Source organism: Puma concolor, chromosome B3 (assembly GCF_028749965.1).
Source record: "Puma concolor isolate L17-30 chromosome B3, mPumCon1.1.hap2, whole genome shotgun sequence".
Classification (NCBI taxonomy): Eukaryota; Metazoa; Chordata; class Mammalia; order Carnivora; family Felidae; genus Puma; species Puma concolor.
In genome coordinates this window covers 67,360,887-67,380,939 of record NC_141672.1, presented here as the reverse complement: position 1 = coordinate 67,380,939, position 20,053 = coordinate 67,360,887, and the positions used below count along the sequence as shown (strand labels likewise).

The 20,053-nt window shown below is 36.0% G+C and overlaps 1 protein-coding gene and 1 pseudogene across 1 annotated transcript in view; one reads left to right on the top strand and one right to left on the bottom strand.

The window, feature by feature from the left end:
• NUBPL (NUBP iron-sulfur cluster assembly factor, mitochondrial) overlaps positions 1-20,053 on the top strand; it is a 246,002-nt gene that overhangs the window by 169,921 nt on the left and 56,028 nt on the right.
• Positions 7,079-7,863, bottom strand: LOC112856025 (cell division cycle-associated protein 3 pseudogene; annotated as a pseudogene).

The following is a 20,053-nucleotide window of genomic DNA, read 5'->3' as shown; positions in this document are numbered from 1 at the left end:
ATTTTCATGATTTCTCCAGTACCTTCCAGTGTTTGATAACCTTCTTTCATTGCTTTGACATTTAAAAGGGGGAAAAGGTATGAGAAAGAAAAGTAAGAAAAGTCATTATCTCAACTTTTTAAAAGTTTATTTATTTAGAGAGAAAGTGTGTGTGTGTGTGTGTGCAAGTGGGGGAGGGACAGAGAGAGGAAGAGAGAGAATCCCAAGCAGGCTCTGCACTGTCAGTATGGAGCCTGATATAGGGCTCTATTCATGAACTGTGAGATCATGATCTGAGCCAAAATCAAGAGTTGGGCCTTAATCGACTGAGCCACCCAGGCACCCACCATTAGCTTAAGTTTAATAAGACTACATTCTTGAGAATTTCTGCATACAGAATAGAATGCCTTCTTATCTTAAAATCTAATTTGCACATATTTTACTGATATGGTAATGTCTTTATAAGGGTCATATAGAATTTGTGACTTTATTTTTTTATTTTTGGAAGAGTACAAGTTGGGGAGGGGTAGAAAAAGGGGGACAGAGGATCTGAAGTGGGCTCTGTGCTGACAGGCTGACAGAAGCAAGCCTGATGTGGGGCTTGAATTCACCAACCACAAGATCGTGACCTGAGCCAAAGCTGGCCAGTCAACTGACGGAGCCACCCAGGTGCCCCATAGAATTTGTTACTTTATTATTTAAAAAATTTTTTTATGTTTATTTTTGAGAAAGAGACAGAGCATGATGGGGGAGGGGCAGAGAGAGAGGGAGACACAGAATCTGAAGCAGGGTCCAGGTTCCACGCTGTCAGCGCAGAGCTTGACATGGGGCTCCAACTCAAGAATTGTGAAGTCATGACCTGAGCCAAAGTAAGACCTTAACAGACTGAGCCACCCAGGCACCCCAGAGTGTGTTACTTTAAAGTATAATTGACATAATTCAAGGTCTGTGTTTGGAAATTGTAAGCTATTGTGAAAATATACTGAATAAAGTGGGGAAAAAAGGTATTAATTTTTAATTAATGTTAGATGTTTTATGTGGCTCTTATAAGCATGTAACTCTAAATATAGGTTATAGTGATATCCTCTATCAGTCAGCTCTTTTGTTTCAATTTTGAATTTACTATGCAATTTAAGATTCTGAAGGACTTCTGATGAGTGAATATACTAATTTGTTGATGGAAATGTCTGATTTGCTTGGAAAGTATATACCTCTTGGTAATACATTGTTGTCATGGTACTAATCAACCGAAAACAGTGAGAACAATTTTCCCCAGAAGCAGATAATCCTTGAAATTCTGGGTCTCCATATCTCTAACTCATTTGAAGTATTGAGGGTGATGTTTTAACCAACTCCTTAGAAACTATATTACACTAAATTTTACAGTTGAGTTTAAGAGTATTTTTTGGGAGGAGGTCAAAGAAAGAGCAATGAGAAAGGTTAAGGGAATGAAAATATGTGCTTTACTATTGTCAGGCTCGGCCATTACCTTGTTTCTCACCTTATTCAGGTTAAGGATAATATATTAGAAGATTGATGGAGAGACAAACTACTGTCCTTTATTTTGGGGATTGCGTAGCATCTAGATAGGGAGAATGAGAAGGAAGAAAATTTTACTGAGGGGTAGGGGAAGGCAGTGAGAATAAAGTGGAAATGAGGGAAAAAATGTGCTCTTTTAGATAGAAAATGTAGATTAGCAGAAGAATTTAAGGCTAAGTAAGAGTCAGCCTGCCTTATGTCATATACATGAATATAAAGGGCCTATTTTGTATTACAGAAAATGTTAATAAATATCTTATTTGATATTTGTACATTCTGTGTTTAAACAAGCAGTTTGGAAATCTTCTGACTATGCATTTTTGAATAATTGATATTCAGAATACAATTTGTCATCTATGAAGATGTTTGGTGGAGCTGATTTGCATTAAAACATTAATGATGTTTCTCAGTAAAAATACACAGAAGCACAAAACAGTTAATTGTCTTTCTTTTAAAATAAATGTCAAGAAAAGCATTTAAAAAGTAAGATAAAATGCAGTATTTAAAGAAAATTCTATCAGAATTCAAAATATTTTATAACTACACAGGATAATAGAATTTTATATATTTTAATGTATATATTATGTTAAAGATCTTATGGAATCTTTTTTTTTTTTTAAATTCTTCAGACATAAGAGTATTTGCAAATGAACTCAGACTGCTTTTCAACAGTTTCCTGTAGGTTTAGGATAGCTCTCTATTTAATTTTTGAAATATTTGATAGGTGTTTGTAATTTTTAGAATTATATTTGTGTTTATCTCATTTTCTTACTTTGTAGTTTGTTTTTTACCTGACAAAACTGTTTCTTTTACTCTGAATAGTTGAGCAGAGTCCAGTTAACAAGGGCAGTGTTGATGTAGGGAAATGTAACCCAGAGCTATCATTTGATATTAAAAGAAGTATATTCTATCCTGGAACTCAATTACTATTAAAGTAGCTGTATTTATACATAAGTATAGTTATGAGACCTAATAAAGATCAGTAGCATTTGTTTAGCTGTTACCCATAAGTATAGTACATACATGAATGATTCATTATGTGGGAGCAATTAATTTGTCATATTTATCTTACCAGTTAATCAGACCTTCTGTAAGTATATACTATCAAAATAGGTACCTGTAAAGTTTTTATATGCAGAAATGATTTCTGGCAAGTCAGATATTCATTTTGTGCATGAAAATTTAGGTAATGTATCTTTAGAAATCCTGTCATTCAGAAAGTAATATTAACCATTTTTACCATTAATATTATGTTGTGGTTAGGCCCTTCCTTCTGTCTTAAGCCTTCCATATTTTCCCAAGGGACCCAACCAGACAATTTGAATTATTGATGCTCACTTAGAAATGGGAGAATGGAAAATTAGCTTTTAAAAGATGAATTGGAGTTCCCATCTTCCCCCAAGATTAATTGGTTAATACTAATTAATTGGTTAATGTTTTTGAGGTCTGTTTCTCTATATTTCTATATCCTGGCTGTTTGTGTATCCCTTGTATTTCTGGTGGTCTGTTAGCTGATATGAGAGATTGCTAGTTAGTCTGGGTTAAAATAATATTTATTAATATCTCTTAAAATTGTTTTAATGTTTATTTATTTTTGATAGAGAAACAGAGCATGAGCAGGGGAGGTGCAGAGAGAGAGAGAGAGAGAGACGCAGAATCCAAAGCAGGCTCCAGGCTCCAAGCTGTCAGCACAGAGCTCGACGCAGGGCTCGAACTCACTAACTTTGAGACCATGACTTGAGCCGAAGTCGAATGATCAACCAACTGAGCCACCCAGGTGCCCCAATATTTCTTAAAAATTTTAACCCAGCATATCCTTTGTTAATATATATGGGAGGAAAGGTGAGAAAATGAATTGTCTAAGAAGTAGAAATTTATCTTATCTGGTGTTATTTTTATTCTAGGAAAAAAAAGCACTATTATTGAAAAATACTGTAACGAGTATTTTATTTCTGTTTCCTGAAATTTTTAATTATCTTCCGTCAGGAGAAAGAAAAAAAAACAGTAATAAGGATTTTGTTAATATTTATTTAATTTTCTCTGTCATTACCTGATGATCTTTTCCCCCTAAATCTACTCTTTATTTAGTGTTTCTCATAAACCAAGGTGCTTAGGCCAAAACTCTGGGACTTATTCTTGATTTTTTTTCTTTCCTTTACCAGGTATATATAACCTATCAGCAAGTCCTCTAGAGTTTATATTCCAAATATATCTTTAATTTGTCTATTTCTCTTCATCTTCTCTACCATCCTAGTATAACCTGTCATCATTTATTTGGAATACTCTTAAGTTGTGTTTCTACTTTCACTCTTGCTTTCTTACATACCACTCTACTCTCCTGATAGTACTCAAAATGATCTTTAACAGCTTTGCTTACAAATAACCAGAATGCTAAGCAGCCAGTTTATTATTTAAAAAACTTGAAAATAAAGAGAATCAAGTACTTGTCCTATTTTTCTTACACTATTAAGCACGTAATTGATGAAGGAAGTTTTCCTTTACTAAGGAATTTCAGTTGACAAATAAAGAAGGAATGATCCAATTGTAGTGTCAATATTTTATAAGCCCTAATTAAGTAATATAATCTAAGGCAATAATTATTACTGTTAATATATGCATGTAGAGAGAACATCTTATATGCCTCCTGACTGGAGTAAATAACGTAAACTATAGAGTAGTTTTGCTAGAAAATTGAAACTGAATCTGGTCAAACATTCAGATCTAACTACCAGTTAATAGAAAATACAGGAGACAGATGAACATGTCAAGTGACACTATGAGGATGCCATCAGAAATCCAGAGTGTAGAAAACCCTGTAGAATAAGTAACCCAGTTTTTTTTTTTTCCATCAAGTAAATTGTAAGGAAAAAAAAGTGAAAGAATCGTCATCTATAGATTAAAAGACCAAGAAACTTGTTAAAGCAGTATCTGGACCTTATTTGGATTTGATTTGAACCAGTGAACTTTAGAAAAAATTGATACACAGGGAAATTTGGACACTGCCTAGATAGTTAGTAATTTTAATAAGTTATTATTGAAAATAATGATGTAGGGGCACCTGGGTGGCTCAGTCAGTTAAGCATTTGACTTCAGCTCAGGTCATGATCTTGCAGTTCATGAGTTGGATCCCTGTGTCCAGCTATGTGTTGACAGCTCAGAGCCTGGAGCCTAATTCAGATTCTGTGTCTCCTGCTCTCTCTGCCCCTTCTCTGCTCATGCTCTGTCTCTCTCTCTCTCAAAAACAAATAAAACATTAAAAAAAATAATAAAAATCAGTTAAAAAAGAAAATAATGATGTAATTATAGTAATATTGATAGAAGTTATATTTGTAAGAAGAGTCCTTATCTTTTAGTGACATATATTAATATGTGTATAAATGAAATGATAGATTTCTGAGGGGTGGATGTGGAATAAGTAAAGATACAAATTAAGCAAGACTGGTCATGAAATGATAATTATTGATACTGGTGGATAAATATATGTGGATCCATTTTGCTCTGTTCTCATCATTCATACACATTGAAACTTCCTATAATTAAATGTAAATCCAAACAAAAAGCCTTTGCACTTAGACTATAATCCAAACTTTTTATCTTAGTAGAGTCTACTCAATCTGACTGTACTTAACCCATATCAAGCGAGTTCACCCTTTCTCACATTACACTTGTTTTTTTCCTTTTCCTCAGTTACCCCAAATTCATTCCTGCCTTGGGGTCTTTGAACTTGTTGTTCTATCAGGAACCTTCTTCTCCTAGATCTACAGTGTCTGTCCTCTGTTGGCATTCAGGTCTCATTTCATTTTTATTATTTTTCAGTTCTAGGTTTCTTTGTTTATTTGAGGGAGAGAGCAAGCAGAGGGGAGAAGGTGAGGGAGAGGGAGAGAGTGAATTCCTAAGCAGGCTCCACACCCAGCATGGAGCCCAATGTAGGGCTTGATCTCATGACCCTGAGATCAGGTCTCATTTTAATGTCACTCCAGAACATCTAGCTGTAACAATCATCTCATCTAGTTTTATTTTCCTCAGAACACTTATCCTGAATTTGTATTTTCTTTTATATTTATTTGTTTATTGATTCTACCCACTAGAGTATAAAGTACATGTGGGTGGTGGGAAGATCTTGACTATCTTGTTCACTTTTAAATTTCCAGCACTTTTCTGACAAATATTTTTGCTAAGGCAAATATGATTGGCATTCCATAAATGTTTTTTGAGTGAACCAATTAAATGTTTATGAAGCTGTTGAACACTAAGAACATTATTAATCTTTTACTTTTAGAATATCAACATTACATACATTTATTGCCTAGTGAAAGTATTTAAAATTCAGTTGGCATTTTCATTATTAATGTTTTCAAAGGCTCATATGCAACAGAATTAGCTTTGTAGCAAACCTTCAGAAAGATTTTAAAAATTTCACAAAATGTCAAATTCTTCCTTAGCATATATTTAAAAATATTTGTATTTTGGATAATTAATGTCACATTTTGTCTAAGAGCTGTTTTTCATATCTACATAAGTAGAGGTTAAATTTTGTGCTATGTGTTTATATGTGATATGGAAATTTGGCAGACATTTCTCATCTTGTGAATAATAATGAAATACTTATAACTATATCTTCCATCAAGAAGGAAACTTGGAAATACTTTTATAGATAAATGCAGTAGAGGAAATGAGACTGTAAAATTATGAGATATTCTCTTTATTAGAATAGAAAACAATCTATTTGTTAAAAACAAATATATAATATATATACATACATATATAAACAATATATCTATCTATATCTACATATCTATATCTATATATTTCCAAGTAAGTATTGTCATTCAGAATAACTGCTAAGAAAGTTGTTAATAATAGTTATTGAATAAAGTGATATGTTTCACTGACAAAATAATTTTTACCCTAATATTTGTTAGAGTTACATATATGGTGCAGACTGGTGGATTCCCTTCTTGTGTCCTTAGGAAGCTTTCCGTCCACAGCACGATATTGACTGCAGAATTGGGCTCATTTGGGCCATGGCTGAGATGGTTCCTCTCATCATCCTCCATGTGTGGTATATGGGAGTCTCAGATCATGGCCTTTCCACCAGAAACATGCCATCATCTGTTTCTCTTCTTCACCATCTCCTATTAGATGGTACAAATCTGGGACCTTCTTCAGATTTGGCTCTTTGCCAAAATATATTTTGTTCTAAGTGGATTTGCCTGTTTGTTTTTTTTCTCATTTCTTCATTTATTTCTCTATTCAATACAGGTTTATTGTGGCTTGTCATGTGGAAAACACTAGCTTTGAGATTGTAAGGAATTATATAGAGATGAACAAAGCATAAAATATTCCAGGGATGTTGCTTTTGGTAGCTTTACTTTTGGAACTTCTCTTTTAGAATTGCCTTTAAAATGAATTTTTGTTACACACATGCCTACATATTTGTCTTAGTTTAGGAAGAGTCAGAGAAACTGAGCCTTTCCTCAGTCTCCCAGGGAAAGAAAGGGTGAGAAACACAGAATGTCACTAGGCCCCTGATGAACCCAGTGATAGAGTCTCACAGGACCTAGTTCCCTACCAAGGGAAGATGCTTATTTTCCTTGTCATGGTCCTGGCCTTGCTTACCTGCTCAGTCTCCAGTTTTTAGAAGTTGTCCAATTCCCACAATGCCCCCTTCCTTTGGTTCTGTAACATTTTCACGTAGGGGAGAAGGCTGCTTACTGTCTTGTATCAGGATCCTGAGGGAGTTGTCATCTTGCAGGATGGTGAGGTGAGATCTCTCTAGTATCTTAGCATTTGGTTTCTATCTGTTGTGCTTAGAACCTGAAGACTGGAGAGCCTCAGATACCCCTCAAGAGTATGTTTGACTCCTGGCAGGCCCTAGAGTTTTCTGTGAACTGTCCTGTTTCCTCCTTGGAAAAAAAAAAAAGGGAGCTCAGTCTGGCTTCAAAGTGTCATCTGAGATAAGTGGGTGAGTTGTCTCAGAGGCACATCCAACTCAGATGAAAGTGCCTCTGGGGTCATAACAGGCTCTGGGGGAAGATTTGATTTGTGGGCTTTCATCTCACATATTTCACTCAACTGTTTTACCATTGGGCTTATGGGGTCTCCACTGCTCGTCTTCACAGGTATCCATGCAATGCCATGGGTAGGAGAGTGGGGATTGGAGTCCTGGGCCTGAATAGGACCTTCCAGCTGCTCCTCTGTGGGTAGGTTGAACTCTGAGGTTTGCACCTGGATGGGAGTGCACAGGATGCCTGCACTGAGTGATTGAGGATCTGCCATTCTAGCCAGATGCTTGTGCAGTGTAGGCTGCACTGGAGTGGCTGGGATGCTCCTGGCTGAGCCCATCTCAATCAGTAGGAATGGAGTGGGGCAGGGCCCAGCCTGAGTGAGGAGAGGATGCTGGGCTCCGATTCTATCTTTGTGTGCCCAACGACTCCAATTTGTTGGTTGATAATTTATTTAACCATTCACTTATTAAAGGATATTGCTGTTTGAGACATTTTTTAAATTTTAATTTAATTTTAATTTTTTTACTTATTTTTTTAAATTTGATTTTATTTTTCTTTTTGAAAAATACAATTTACTGTCAAAATGGCTAACATACAGTGTGTAAAGTATGCTCTTGGTTTTTGGGGTAGATTCCTGTGGTTCATAGCTTATATACAACACCCAGTGCTCATCCTCACAAGTGCCCTCCTCAGTGCCCTACCCATTTTCCACTCTCCCCAACCCCTCCATCAACCCTCAGTTTGTTCTCTGTATTTAAGAGTCTCTTATGGTTTGCCTCCTTCCCTCTCTGTTTGTAACTTTTTTTTCCCCTGATCCCTTCTTCCATGGTCTTCTGTTAAGTTTCTCAAGATCCATGTATGAGTGAAAACATAAGATATCTGTCTTTCTCTGCCTGACTTATTTCACTTAGCATAATACCTTCCAGTTCCACCCACATTGCTACAAATGGCCAGATTTCATTCTTTCTCATTGCCAAAAAGTATTCCATTGTATATATAAGCCACATCTTCTTTATCCATTCATCAGTTGGTAGACATTTAGGCTCTTTCTGTAATTTGGCTATTGTTGAAAGTGCTGCTATAAACATTGGGATACATGTGCCCCTATGAATCAGCACTCCTGTATCTTTGGATAAATTCCTAGCAGTGCTATTGCTGGGTCATAGGGTAGATCTATTTTTAATTTTTTGAGGAACCTCCACACTGTTTTCCAGAGCGGCTGCACCAGTTTGCATTCCCACCAACAATGTAAGAAGGTTCCCATTTCTCCACATCCTTGCCAGCGTCTATAGTCTCCTGAGTTGTTCATTTTAGCCACTCTGACTGGTGTGAGGTGGTATCTCAGTGTGGTTTTGACTTGTACTTACCTGAAGATGAGTGACATTGAGTATCTTTTCATGTTTCTGTTCGCCATCTGGATGTCTTCTTTAGAAAAGTGTCTATTCATGTCTTCTGCCCATTTCTTCACTGGATTCTTTGTTTTTCGGGTGTGGAGTTTGGTGAGTTCTTCATAGATTTTGGATACTAGCCCTTTATCCGATATGTCATTTGCAAATATCTTTTCCCATTCCGTCGGCTGACTTAGTTTTGTTGATTGTTTCCTTTGCAGTGCAGAAGCTTTTTATCTTGATGAGGATATATATATATATAATATATATGAGGATATATATATATAAATGAGGATATATATAATATATATATAAATGAGGATATATATATATGAAGATAGTATATTATATATCCATATATATTCATTATATATATATAAATGAGGATATATATATTATATATAAATGAGGATATATATATATACTATAAATTATATAACTAATTTGCTATTTTAAATGCAAGAATCATTGATGATGAGCCAATAGTTCATTTTTGCTTCTAATTCCCTTGCCTTTGGAGATGTGTCGAGTAAGAAATTGCTGCAGCTGAGGTCAGAGAGGTTGTTTCCTGCTTTCTCCTCTAGGGTTTTGATGGTTTCCTGTCTCACATTTAGGTCCTTCATCCATTTTGAGTTTATTTTTGTGAATGGTGTAAGAAAGTGGTCTAGTTTCATTGTTCTGCATGTTGCCGTCCAGTATTCCCAGCACCATTTGTTAAAGAGACTGTCTTTTTTCCATTGGATACTGTTTCCTGCTTTGTCAAAGATTAGTTGGCCCTACATTTGTGGGTCCAATTCTGGGGTTCCTATTCTTTAAGATGTTGCAGGACTGGGGCGCCTGGGTGGTTCAGTCAGTGGAGCATCTGACTTCAGCTCAGGTCATGATCTCACAGCTCATGGGTTCAAGCCCCACGTTGGGCTCTGTGGTGACAGCTCAGAACCTGGAGTCTGCTTCTGATTCTGTTTCCCTCTCTTTCTGCCCCTCCCGCACTTGTGCTCTGTCTCTCTCTCTCTCAAAAAATGAATAAATGTTTTAAAAAAAATGTGACAAGACCTACGAAATTGGGTATAAATAACTTAGAATAACTAGTTCTTGAAAGAGCTAGACACTTTACTTCTAGCTTCATGAGTAATTGGTCTTTCCTTCAGTTTGATGGCCAGAAGTAAACAAGTCTTCTTCTGTGGCAGTCATGTCTATAGCACTTCCTCATGTGGAACCCAGGGCCTGCACACCATCCAGAACTGTCAGTATTGATTTTGGGCACTTCATATTTATGTGAGTGATATGTCAGATGACAGAATTTAATGATTTCAGTTGTTTTGAAAAGAAGAGGACAAATTTGGGGTATTGATGGAAGTTTTGTGGGCAGACTTTGATGCCACAATTATTTGGTAATTTAAATGCAACCAGACCCACTTTTTACAGACATGTTGATCCTGTGTATAGGAACCTCTGTGGTTCACACTGCTAAGTGTGGATAGCCCTCCACCAAGGCAAGAATGTAAGTTGGGATTTTATTTTTATCACAAAACATTTTTGCATTTGAGCATCTGATTTTAGAGCGTATGGTTTTTTTGATTTATAGATAAATGCTGCTGAGCTTAGTTTATATATAATGCTTGTCCAAATATCTGTCACAAGCCTAAGATGATGGCTGATTGAAAGAGCCTAGCTAGCTGAGTAATGTTTAACCGGTTATTCTTGAGTTTTCTTCATGAATCAGTTGTGTAGCTCTCCTTCACTAAACCGTGAAATTTATACTCTGAGCTTTCATCAAGAAGAGTCTGTGTAAGAAACATCTATGTCTCTACTTCTTTTGAAGGTTGATGGAAGAGGAATGGGACAGTGAGGATGGAGGTTACTGTCATTGAAAGGCAGTATATTGTATGGACGGAATATGGGCTGTGGTGCCAGAGGTTAGTAATTCTGGTGGTGGAAGGATGTGAAGGGTCTCTTTTGATTATCTCTGTGTTTTCCAACAAAATAAGACACTTATTCAGTCCATATATACCTGGCACTGTGGTTGGCCTTAAGGTACAAAAGTTAAGACTTGTCCTCTGCCCTTAAAAGAGAGATTCACTATTTAATAGTAAAATATTAGTATGACCTTATTGCTAAGAAATGATTTCTTTCAGTTTTGTTTTGTTTGTGTCCAAGTTTTAGCCTTAGTTTTTCTATTGTAAATTTTTTTTTGTGATCCCCCAATCCCTGTCTGTTTTTTCATGTGTTGATTGGGGAACTGAGAAAAAGGGGGGAGATAGTGATTGATTGATTGATTGATTGATTGACTTAGACCAAAGATCTTATGTTGGGATTGTGTATATATTTCTTTAATTTTATTTTATGCTGAGAGAATTTCAGAATTACTGAGAGTGTACTTGATTCACAGAGTTAATTCCTTACATCCGGATGGTCTTGCTTGCTATACCAAAGTAGCTTGGTCAGAACTTTAGCCTTTAGTTTTGTTTGTTCATATATAACTAATTTGCTATTTTAAATGCAAGAATCAAACATCAGACTATGCCTGTTTTGATGTAATTCTGCAAAAGTACACATTCATCATATCAAAATTATTTCTTCAACTGGAAGAGAGGAGGATTATCAAATTAAAATGTGACTTAAAAATCATAATCTGATTAACATTAATCTGATCGATACCAAAAATTTTTAGGGGCACTTGGGTGACTCAGTCAGTTCCACGTCCAACTTCAGCTCAAGTCATGATCTCATGGTTCATGGATTCGAGCCCCGTGTCAGGCTCTGTGCTGACAGCTGAGAGCCTAGAGCCTGCTAAGGATTCTGTGTCTCCATTTCTCTCTGCCCCTCTTCCACTCATGCTCTTTCTCTCTCTGTCTCAAAAATAAATAAAGATTAAAAAATGCAAAAAAAATTTTTTTAAACTGATAGCCATGAAATATGGAATAAAAATAACTTATCTGGACATTGGTACTGAAACTAAGGCTGCGAAAATATGTTCCAAATGGTCTGTGTATATCATTATTATTTTATTTGAGAAACCATAGCTTACTAAGTAGCTGGTTTCTATACAGAATACAAGTTTCTGTTGAGTCTTACCATGAGCCAATTATTTTTCTTCTCTTTCATGACATGGTTTATACTTTCTACTCTGGCCTATATTTTGTCCTGTTTGTGCCACTGGTGGCAGGGATATATCAGGGAAAATTAGATTACAAGTCCTATTGATTTATAAATTTTTGGCATAATTTTTGTTTGAGAAGGTTATGATGATACTTGCCTAAGTAATATTAGTTTTCTCATTGTATAGATAGCAAAGTGAGGTCTAGAAAGGTAACTTTCATCCAGATCATAGGTGATGTACTCAGTTTCATGAGGGCAGGAACTTGAGATATCTTGCTCACTGCTGTATTCTCAGTGTCTAGAACAGTGGTTGGCACATGTAAATGTTGCTCTTAATTTCTCAGGGTTAAACTTTGTACTGATTATTCTCTGTACCTACTTAGGTGTATTCTGACTTTAAGAATGTATATTAATGTATAATCTATAATATTAAGATAAATATGAGCACACCAGATACCTATATATTCAGACAAGAACAACTTCTAGATACATTGCCACGTTCACTTGCTCATAAGGGTATAAGATTATTGTGAACAAGCCTAGATATAATGACCAGTGTGCTTAAGTGAGAATGAAGGAACAGCTGCTCATTTAATGGTCTTTTAATGAGATGGATAAAATTCAGTCCATTTTCCTATTTCATTACAATTTAGTGATCTCAGGTTTCTTAGATGTCTTTTGGGTACTTCTGAAGTAATTATGTAGTTTAGGAAGTTGGAAATTGCTGAAGTTGATGAGGTGGGAATTAGATGGTTTTATGTGTTTATTTTCCCCCCATCCTCAATCCTGCTTCCCATCTATTATCTGTATCATATCCATTTGTATTCTCATAGTTCCTTAATCTTTTTCAATATCCTTTGTGTTAAAAGTAGTTATAACTAAAACCTGCTGCATTATTTAGTTCCCCTTAGGAAGTCACTTATATTGTTTTCTTTTTAGCTTTGTAGATATCAGGTCTACTTAAGCGGAACAAGGTAAAGGTCACTAAAATGTAGAAATTTAATTAATATATTCAAACAACAGATAGGGCTTCTTCACTCCTTGGCCCTTATTTTTAGTGATTTATGTATTTTTAAATTGTATTTTGACTGAATATTTTCATGCTTAGTTTTACTCGTGAGAAATTTTCCTTTAATTTGCAAAAAGCCATTTAAATCTGCTTATGTCATCTAGGCATATGGAGAAGATATTTTTAAGTTACTTGTTTCGATCATTTTGGAATGTGGTGACCTCACAAATGGGCAAATATTTTCTTAGCATTTGGTTAGAAGAATAAACATTGTATGCTCATTGAGAGAAATTTAAATTTTGACTTACATGATATGACAAGCTTCTGCTTAAAGTGATTTTTTTTCAGTGTTAATACAATTGCTTAATTATCTAATGGCTTTTTTTTTTTTTTGAATCCATGATTTCATTTCCTCTTTGGATAAAAACCTCTGTAAAGCAGACAAAGGTTTTTATTATCCCTGTTTTGCAGATTAAGTTTTGGGCAAGTCATTTGATTTCTGAGTTTCATTCAGTTTCTTTATCTGTAAAATGAGAACATTGGTCAAGATAATCTCTGAGGTCCCTTCATGCTCTAAAATTCTCTGTTTATGCCATTGTAAAATACCAGTAAAAAAAATTATACATTGTAAAATGTAAAACATAAAAAATGTTTATACCATTTTTACATGCCAATGTAAAAAATCATTCATATTTTTAAAAGGGGGAGGTCTTATAAATATCAATTCCCATAGCAACTAAAGACATACCAGAAAAGAAAGCATATCTGAAGTTATGTAGTATGAGCAATACAGTAAGTCCAAAGTAAACCAATCTCACCTGTAGCAAAAGAAAAAAATAGGAAAGATTCTTTTAAAAAAAATTTTAGTATAGTTGACATGCAATGTTACATTACTTTCAGGTGTACAACATAGTGATTCAACAAGTTTATATGTTATTCTGTGTTCACCACAAATGTAGCTACCATCTGCCCCCAATGCATCACTATTATGTATCATTGACTATATTCTTTGTGCTGTGCCTTTTATTTTCATGACTTATTTCAGTGAAATAAGTAATTGGAAGCCTGTACCTCCCACTCCGCTCCACCTCTTTTGCACAACAGTCCATCTTCCTCCCCTCTGGCAACCATTTATTCTTTGTGTTTATAGGTCTGTTTCTGTTTTTTGTTTGATTATTCATTTATTATTTATTTATTTATTTATTTATTTATTTATTTATTTATTGGATTCCACATCTGAGTGAAACCATTTGGTATTAGTAATGCTTAGTCTGACTTCTTTCTTTTTTTTTTTTTATTTTTTTTTTTAACGTTTTATTTATTTTTGAGACAGGGAGAGACAGAGCATGAACAGGGGAGAATCAGAGAGAGGGAGACACAGAATCTGAAACAGGCTCCAGGCTCCGAGCTGTCAGCACAGAGCCTGACGCGGGGCTGAACTCACGGACTGTGAGATCATGACCTGAGCTGAGGTCGGCCACTTAACCGACTGAGCCACCCAGGCGCCCCTAGTCTGACTTTTTTCACTTATCATAATACTTTCTAGGTCCATCCATGTTTTCTCAAATGGCGCGACATCATTTTTTTTCCTGGCTGCATAATACTGCATCCCATACCACATCTTCTTTATCTGTTTGTCTATCAGTGGACAGGAAAGGTTCTTTTTTTTTTTTTTAATATTTTTGGGGTGCCTGGCTGGCTCAGTGGGTTGAGCGACCGACTTCGGCTCAGGTCATGATCTCACGGTTTGTGAGTTTGAGCCCTGCATCGGGCTCTGTGCTGACAGCTCAAAAGCCTGGAGCCTGCTTCTGATTCTGTGTCTTCCTCTCTTTCTGCTCCTCCCCCACTCATGCTCTTTCTCTGTCTAAGAAATAAATAATTATTTATTTTTGAGAGGGAGAGACAGAGTGTGCGTGGGGCAGGGGCAAAGAGAGGGAGACACACAATCTGAAGCAGCCTCCAGGCTCTGAGGTGTCAGCACGGAGCCTGATGCAGAACTCAAACCCATGAACCATGAGATCATGACCTGAGCCCAAGTCTGACACTTCACTGATTGAACCGTCCAGGCACCGCAACAGGAAAGATTCTTAAGTGACAATTTTCTTCCATTCTTTTATTGATCCAAAATTTGTATTTGAGTGTGTGGTAAGCATCAGAATGATTTGAGCTTTTCTTTTTTAAGTTTGTTTTTTATGTTTTTATTTTTGAATGTTTATTTATTTTTGAGAAGGAGAGAGAGCACCCACACAAGGGCAAGCGGGGGAATGGCAGAGAGAGAGACAAATCCCAAGCAGTCTCTATGCTTTAAGCACAGAACCCAACGTGGAGCTCAAACTCATGAACCGTGAGATGGTGACGCAAGCTGAAATCAAGACTGAGACGCTTAACCAACAGAGCCACCCAGGCACCCCATGATTTGAGCTTTTTTTGTTTTTGTTGGCAGAGTATATATATCCTTGGCATGAGTGTTTACAGAGAGACATTTTTTATTAGTTGGAAAGTTAGATTAGACCTCACAACCTTTAAAGGTTTGTGATTGAATCCCCTCCCATTTCTTATCTCAGTGGCAATCCCTTCAACAACTTTTCAGGATTGCATTTATTTTATAAATTATGACATTTTATATAGATATAACACATTAATTTCTAGTTGAGCTAGGATGAAGTATTTTAGGATGGTAGTCAGAGTAGATTGTACTTCAATATAAATTTAAATATGAGTATGAGTTCTTTGAATAATTCAGCTAACTTTTCCAAAGGAAATATGATCACTCTATAAAATTTGTTCAGTATACCAGGCAGCTTTTAGATTTTTTTGTTTTTGTGTAGAATACTCCCTTTTTGGGGGAAAAAAGAGCTTATTTTGTTATTTGGGTGCTTTTTAATAAAATAGCTTTTACTCACTTTTTCCTATAAAATATCAGTTTTCACTTCCATAGTTGGAAATGATGATTGTATCCCAAACACTTCATTTTAGAGTTGAGAAAACTGAGGTCCAGTGAGATTAATTCTCTGACCCATGATTATTTAGCCAATTAGTGACAAAAGTGATTGGAATTTAGATATGCCAGTTTCCCAAACTAAAACCCTTCTATTTGATAAGTAGGTATCTGGATTTTTGTCTGTATTCTGTTAGATTCATTGTCTAGTTTTTTGCCAAACTCCCCCTTTCCAGTGCTGTCTCTCTCCTCTCCCCCTCTCTCTCTCTGTCTCTGTCTCTGTCTCTGTCTCTCTCTGTCTCTCTGTCTCTCTCTCCGAGAGAGAGTAATTAATTTTGATTTAGAATTTAAAATCCAAAAGCTGCATTATAATAGCTCACACTTAAAATATAATGGCATATGGAGCTACAGTTTCTCACAGTTGGTTTCCTACTTGATATGATTTAGATCTTTAAATTTTTAGAATAAAATCTGAGCCAGTTTCAAAAATATTATGTTCAAAAGCTGTAGGTATTTTAAAAAATCTTTAAAGTATTCATTTTCTGTTCTTAGTCTTTATAAAAGGTTATTTACTTTGATTTAAACAATTATTTCACATAATTCTTTTGTATAAATGGTAGAATTATGATTATTCATTTAAAACAAAACCAGAATTAAATGGTAAATTATTGAAAGCTAAAACATTCTTTAACAGCACAAAGTCAGGAAATTTGCAGTTAACATTTCCATGGTTACTAGAACCCTTGCTCTATGATATAAAAGACTCTTAAAGGATCATATAAGGAAGGAATACTAACTATACATACCATAAAAAAATTCTCAAAAGTAGAAGAAACATTATAATTAACCAGAAAATGAAAAAAAAATAAAGCGAATGAATTCTTCTATTTCTTATATTATCTGAGTAAATAATTTTCTCTGGGTCTATAAACTCTTTTATGTGTCTATTTTATTTTACAATGAAAATGTAATATAGTGAAGCTCATATGTTTGCTAGCAAAACTCTTCAGGGGCTTGAAGAATAGTGATGCTGTGCTGCATTCTGTGGGAGACTGGGAACATGACTTGAGTCCCACAGACCAGGATTTATATCACTGCCTCACCACTCACCAGCAGTCTGACCTTGGACAATTTGCTTAACTTCTCCAGTCCTCAGTATTCTTATCTGTAAAATAGAGGTCATAATGCCTGTTTTACAATGTTAGGTATTCAGATATGTTAAAAGTATTTAGTGCCTAACTTATAATAGGCTCTCCCTAACAATTCTTTTCCTTCTGCTCTCCTTTACCTGTTACCTGCAGACCTGCTCTCTGTCTCTTCCTTCACAGTTCAATTCTACCTGATGGACCTAAGTCTCAAAAGTAGGACTTCAGATGGCAGGTAACTAGAACTAAATAAACATGACTGAGACAGGTCTTTACACCATTCCTGGCTAGTGCACTGGGTAGACTGGTCTCCTGGAGCAAGTGCTTCTCAAGTTCTATAATGTCCTTAAGAACATCAGAACCCCTGGACAATGTGTATGGATTCTCTCAGTGAGGCTCAGTGTAGCTTCTGTGGCAGCTTGGACTTTGACTTCTCCCCAGTACAGTATTTTTTTTCTAGGGATATTCTTTTAAATAATATTTATAGTTTTATAGTTTTCCATATTAAACACAGTATTACCTGTCTAAATATATTTTATAAACTGTCCCAAATTAGGTTAATAAAAGGATTTGTTACTCCTACTTAAAAAAAAAGAAATTCTGAAACTTCAGCCTTTGAGTATGTAAAAAGAGTTGTAATTGTTTTTAGTAATTTTTTAAAAATGAAGATACCTTGATTCTCAGTCAGGTTTATAATATTTCAGGGTTTTTGGTAGCAGTCCTGTCCTTTACTAACATATGCTCCTAGATTATGAACATCTGTATATATAAGCAGTTGGCCTAAAGCAGTACTCTAGAGAATTTAGAGAGATGTTCCCGTAATTCACTAAAATGCTGTTACTTTGGTGGTTGTGTCATTATTTTCATGTTGTGAGGTTTTACTGTTTCAGCTGTAGCATGCGTTTACATGGGATCATCTGCGGGCTGGCCTAGGAATTGGATAAGCTTTTAGGTATTATTTCAGAAGCTAGATACAGAGTTACCAAAGGTTGACCCATATATCAACTTTTAGAGAAGTCTTCTGTGAATTGATGCTGTCTCCAGGTTGGCATGGCCAGTCTGCCCTAGAGTTCTGCTGGAACAACTGAGGAAATGGGAGGTGATGATAAAGGGAAAGCAAATGAGTAAAGTTTGTCTTCTTTTCGCTCTCAAAACATTACTGCTATCACTTGGGTTGGTAGTACTTTTGGAGGGATTTATTCAAGTATACTCCCCCCACACCTCTTACAATAGAAAGGAACATGTTTGAAAATGAATTAGAGAACTTTATCATCTGACAGAAATGAAAATATTAGGGAAAATATATCATTGTAGCTTGAATAATTTGTTCTCGTTTTACAACTGGGTGAACTCTCATCAAAACAATCTTCAAGAATAAGCTTATTACATTTTGTTGTATCATTTATTTCTACAAGTCTGTAAGCCGTCAACTCAAGTAGAAGTCTTTTGCTATTCAGATTTTTATTGTGGTATTTATATTTAAATAATTTTACTTTTGTAGCAATTTTCATCTTTTTTTTTATTTTTATTTTTATTTATTTTTTTATTTTTTTTTCCAACGTTTTTTATTTATTTTTGGGACAGAGAGAGACAGAGCATGAACGGGGGAGGGGCAGAGAGAGAGGGAGACACAGAATCGGAAACAGGCTCCAGTCTCCGAGCCATCAGCCCAGAGCCTGACGCGGGGCTCGAACTCACGGACCGCGAGATCGTGACCTGGCTGAAGTCGGACACTTAACCGACTGCGCCACCCAGGCGCCCCGCAATTTTCATCTTAAAACCCAAATAAGGTATCATAATTTTATGAATAAGCCACTGGGAAGAGCAAAAATACAGTTCAGATTTAAAGAGAACCACCTTGTGTTTTATTTTAGATTTATATTGTATATAAAAGATGACTCACATGGCAGAATAAAATTGTAAGAGACAATTTGACTCATAGAATCACTCAGTGAATGTTGATGGAACACTGACTAGGCATTATGGAGGAGATTGGATGTGGAGAGCAGAGTCCAGAGATGAATAAAGAAGGGTCTCTTTTTTAAGGAACTTATACTGAAGTTGGGGGGGATAGTTATGTACAAAAAAATTCATACTCTAGGATTTTTAGAACTTGAAGACCCATTAAAAACTTGAAAGTTAGTTGAATCGAAAATCCTAAGAGCCTAACAAATTTGTCTCTGGGCCTGAGACATGGTTAGCTGCATCTTGTATCCTAGTAGTGGCATGGTTTCATGTCGGCTTCCAAGCAAAGCACAAGTACTATTCTGTTTGCTACATTAGGACTATGCCTAACTAGAGTTGGAGAACCAGGAAATCAGGGACAGATGGCAGAACTTAGCCATAGGAAAGAAGTTGCAACAGATAGAAGGCCAGAATTAGACACAGGGACACTACCTTGAGATCTAGTATTTATGAGTCAAGTAGGCATAAGAGTCAAAACCAACTCTTCAGTCAGTAACCAAGCGCAGACTAGAAGGAAAGAGGTAGTGTCCGGCCCAGCTCAAGTTCCTTTAAGGATTGGCCTTACTGCTTATGGAACAAACACCATATAAATGGGCTGCCTGGACACAGCCCACTTTTAAATTATTCAGTCTAGATTTTGTTCCATTTCCCTGTTTTATGATTTCTCTGTCCGTTCTTTAGTTACACCTTTTTCTTGCCCTTAGAAGTTTAATTCTTCTTGCCTTCCACTTTGCCTCCAGCAGGCTTATAGCTTTGCCTCCCTTTCTTGGCAGTGATTTTCCTCCCTGTTCCCACAAGGCCCAACGTCTACCCCTGCTGCTGTTTTTTTATCAGGATCATATTGGCCTTGCTAGAAGACCTAAGATTTCAGGGACACTCTCCCTTTGCTTTGGAGCAGCATATGTTGACCCTATAATGCTTACATGTGGCCTGCCTAGTGATGGTGAGGGAAACTGCCACCCTCGAGGCTGACTGTGGTAAAC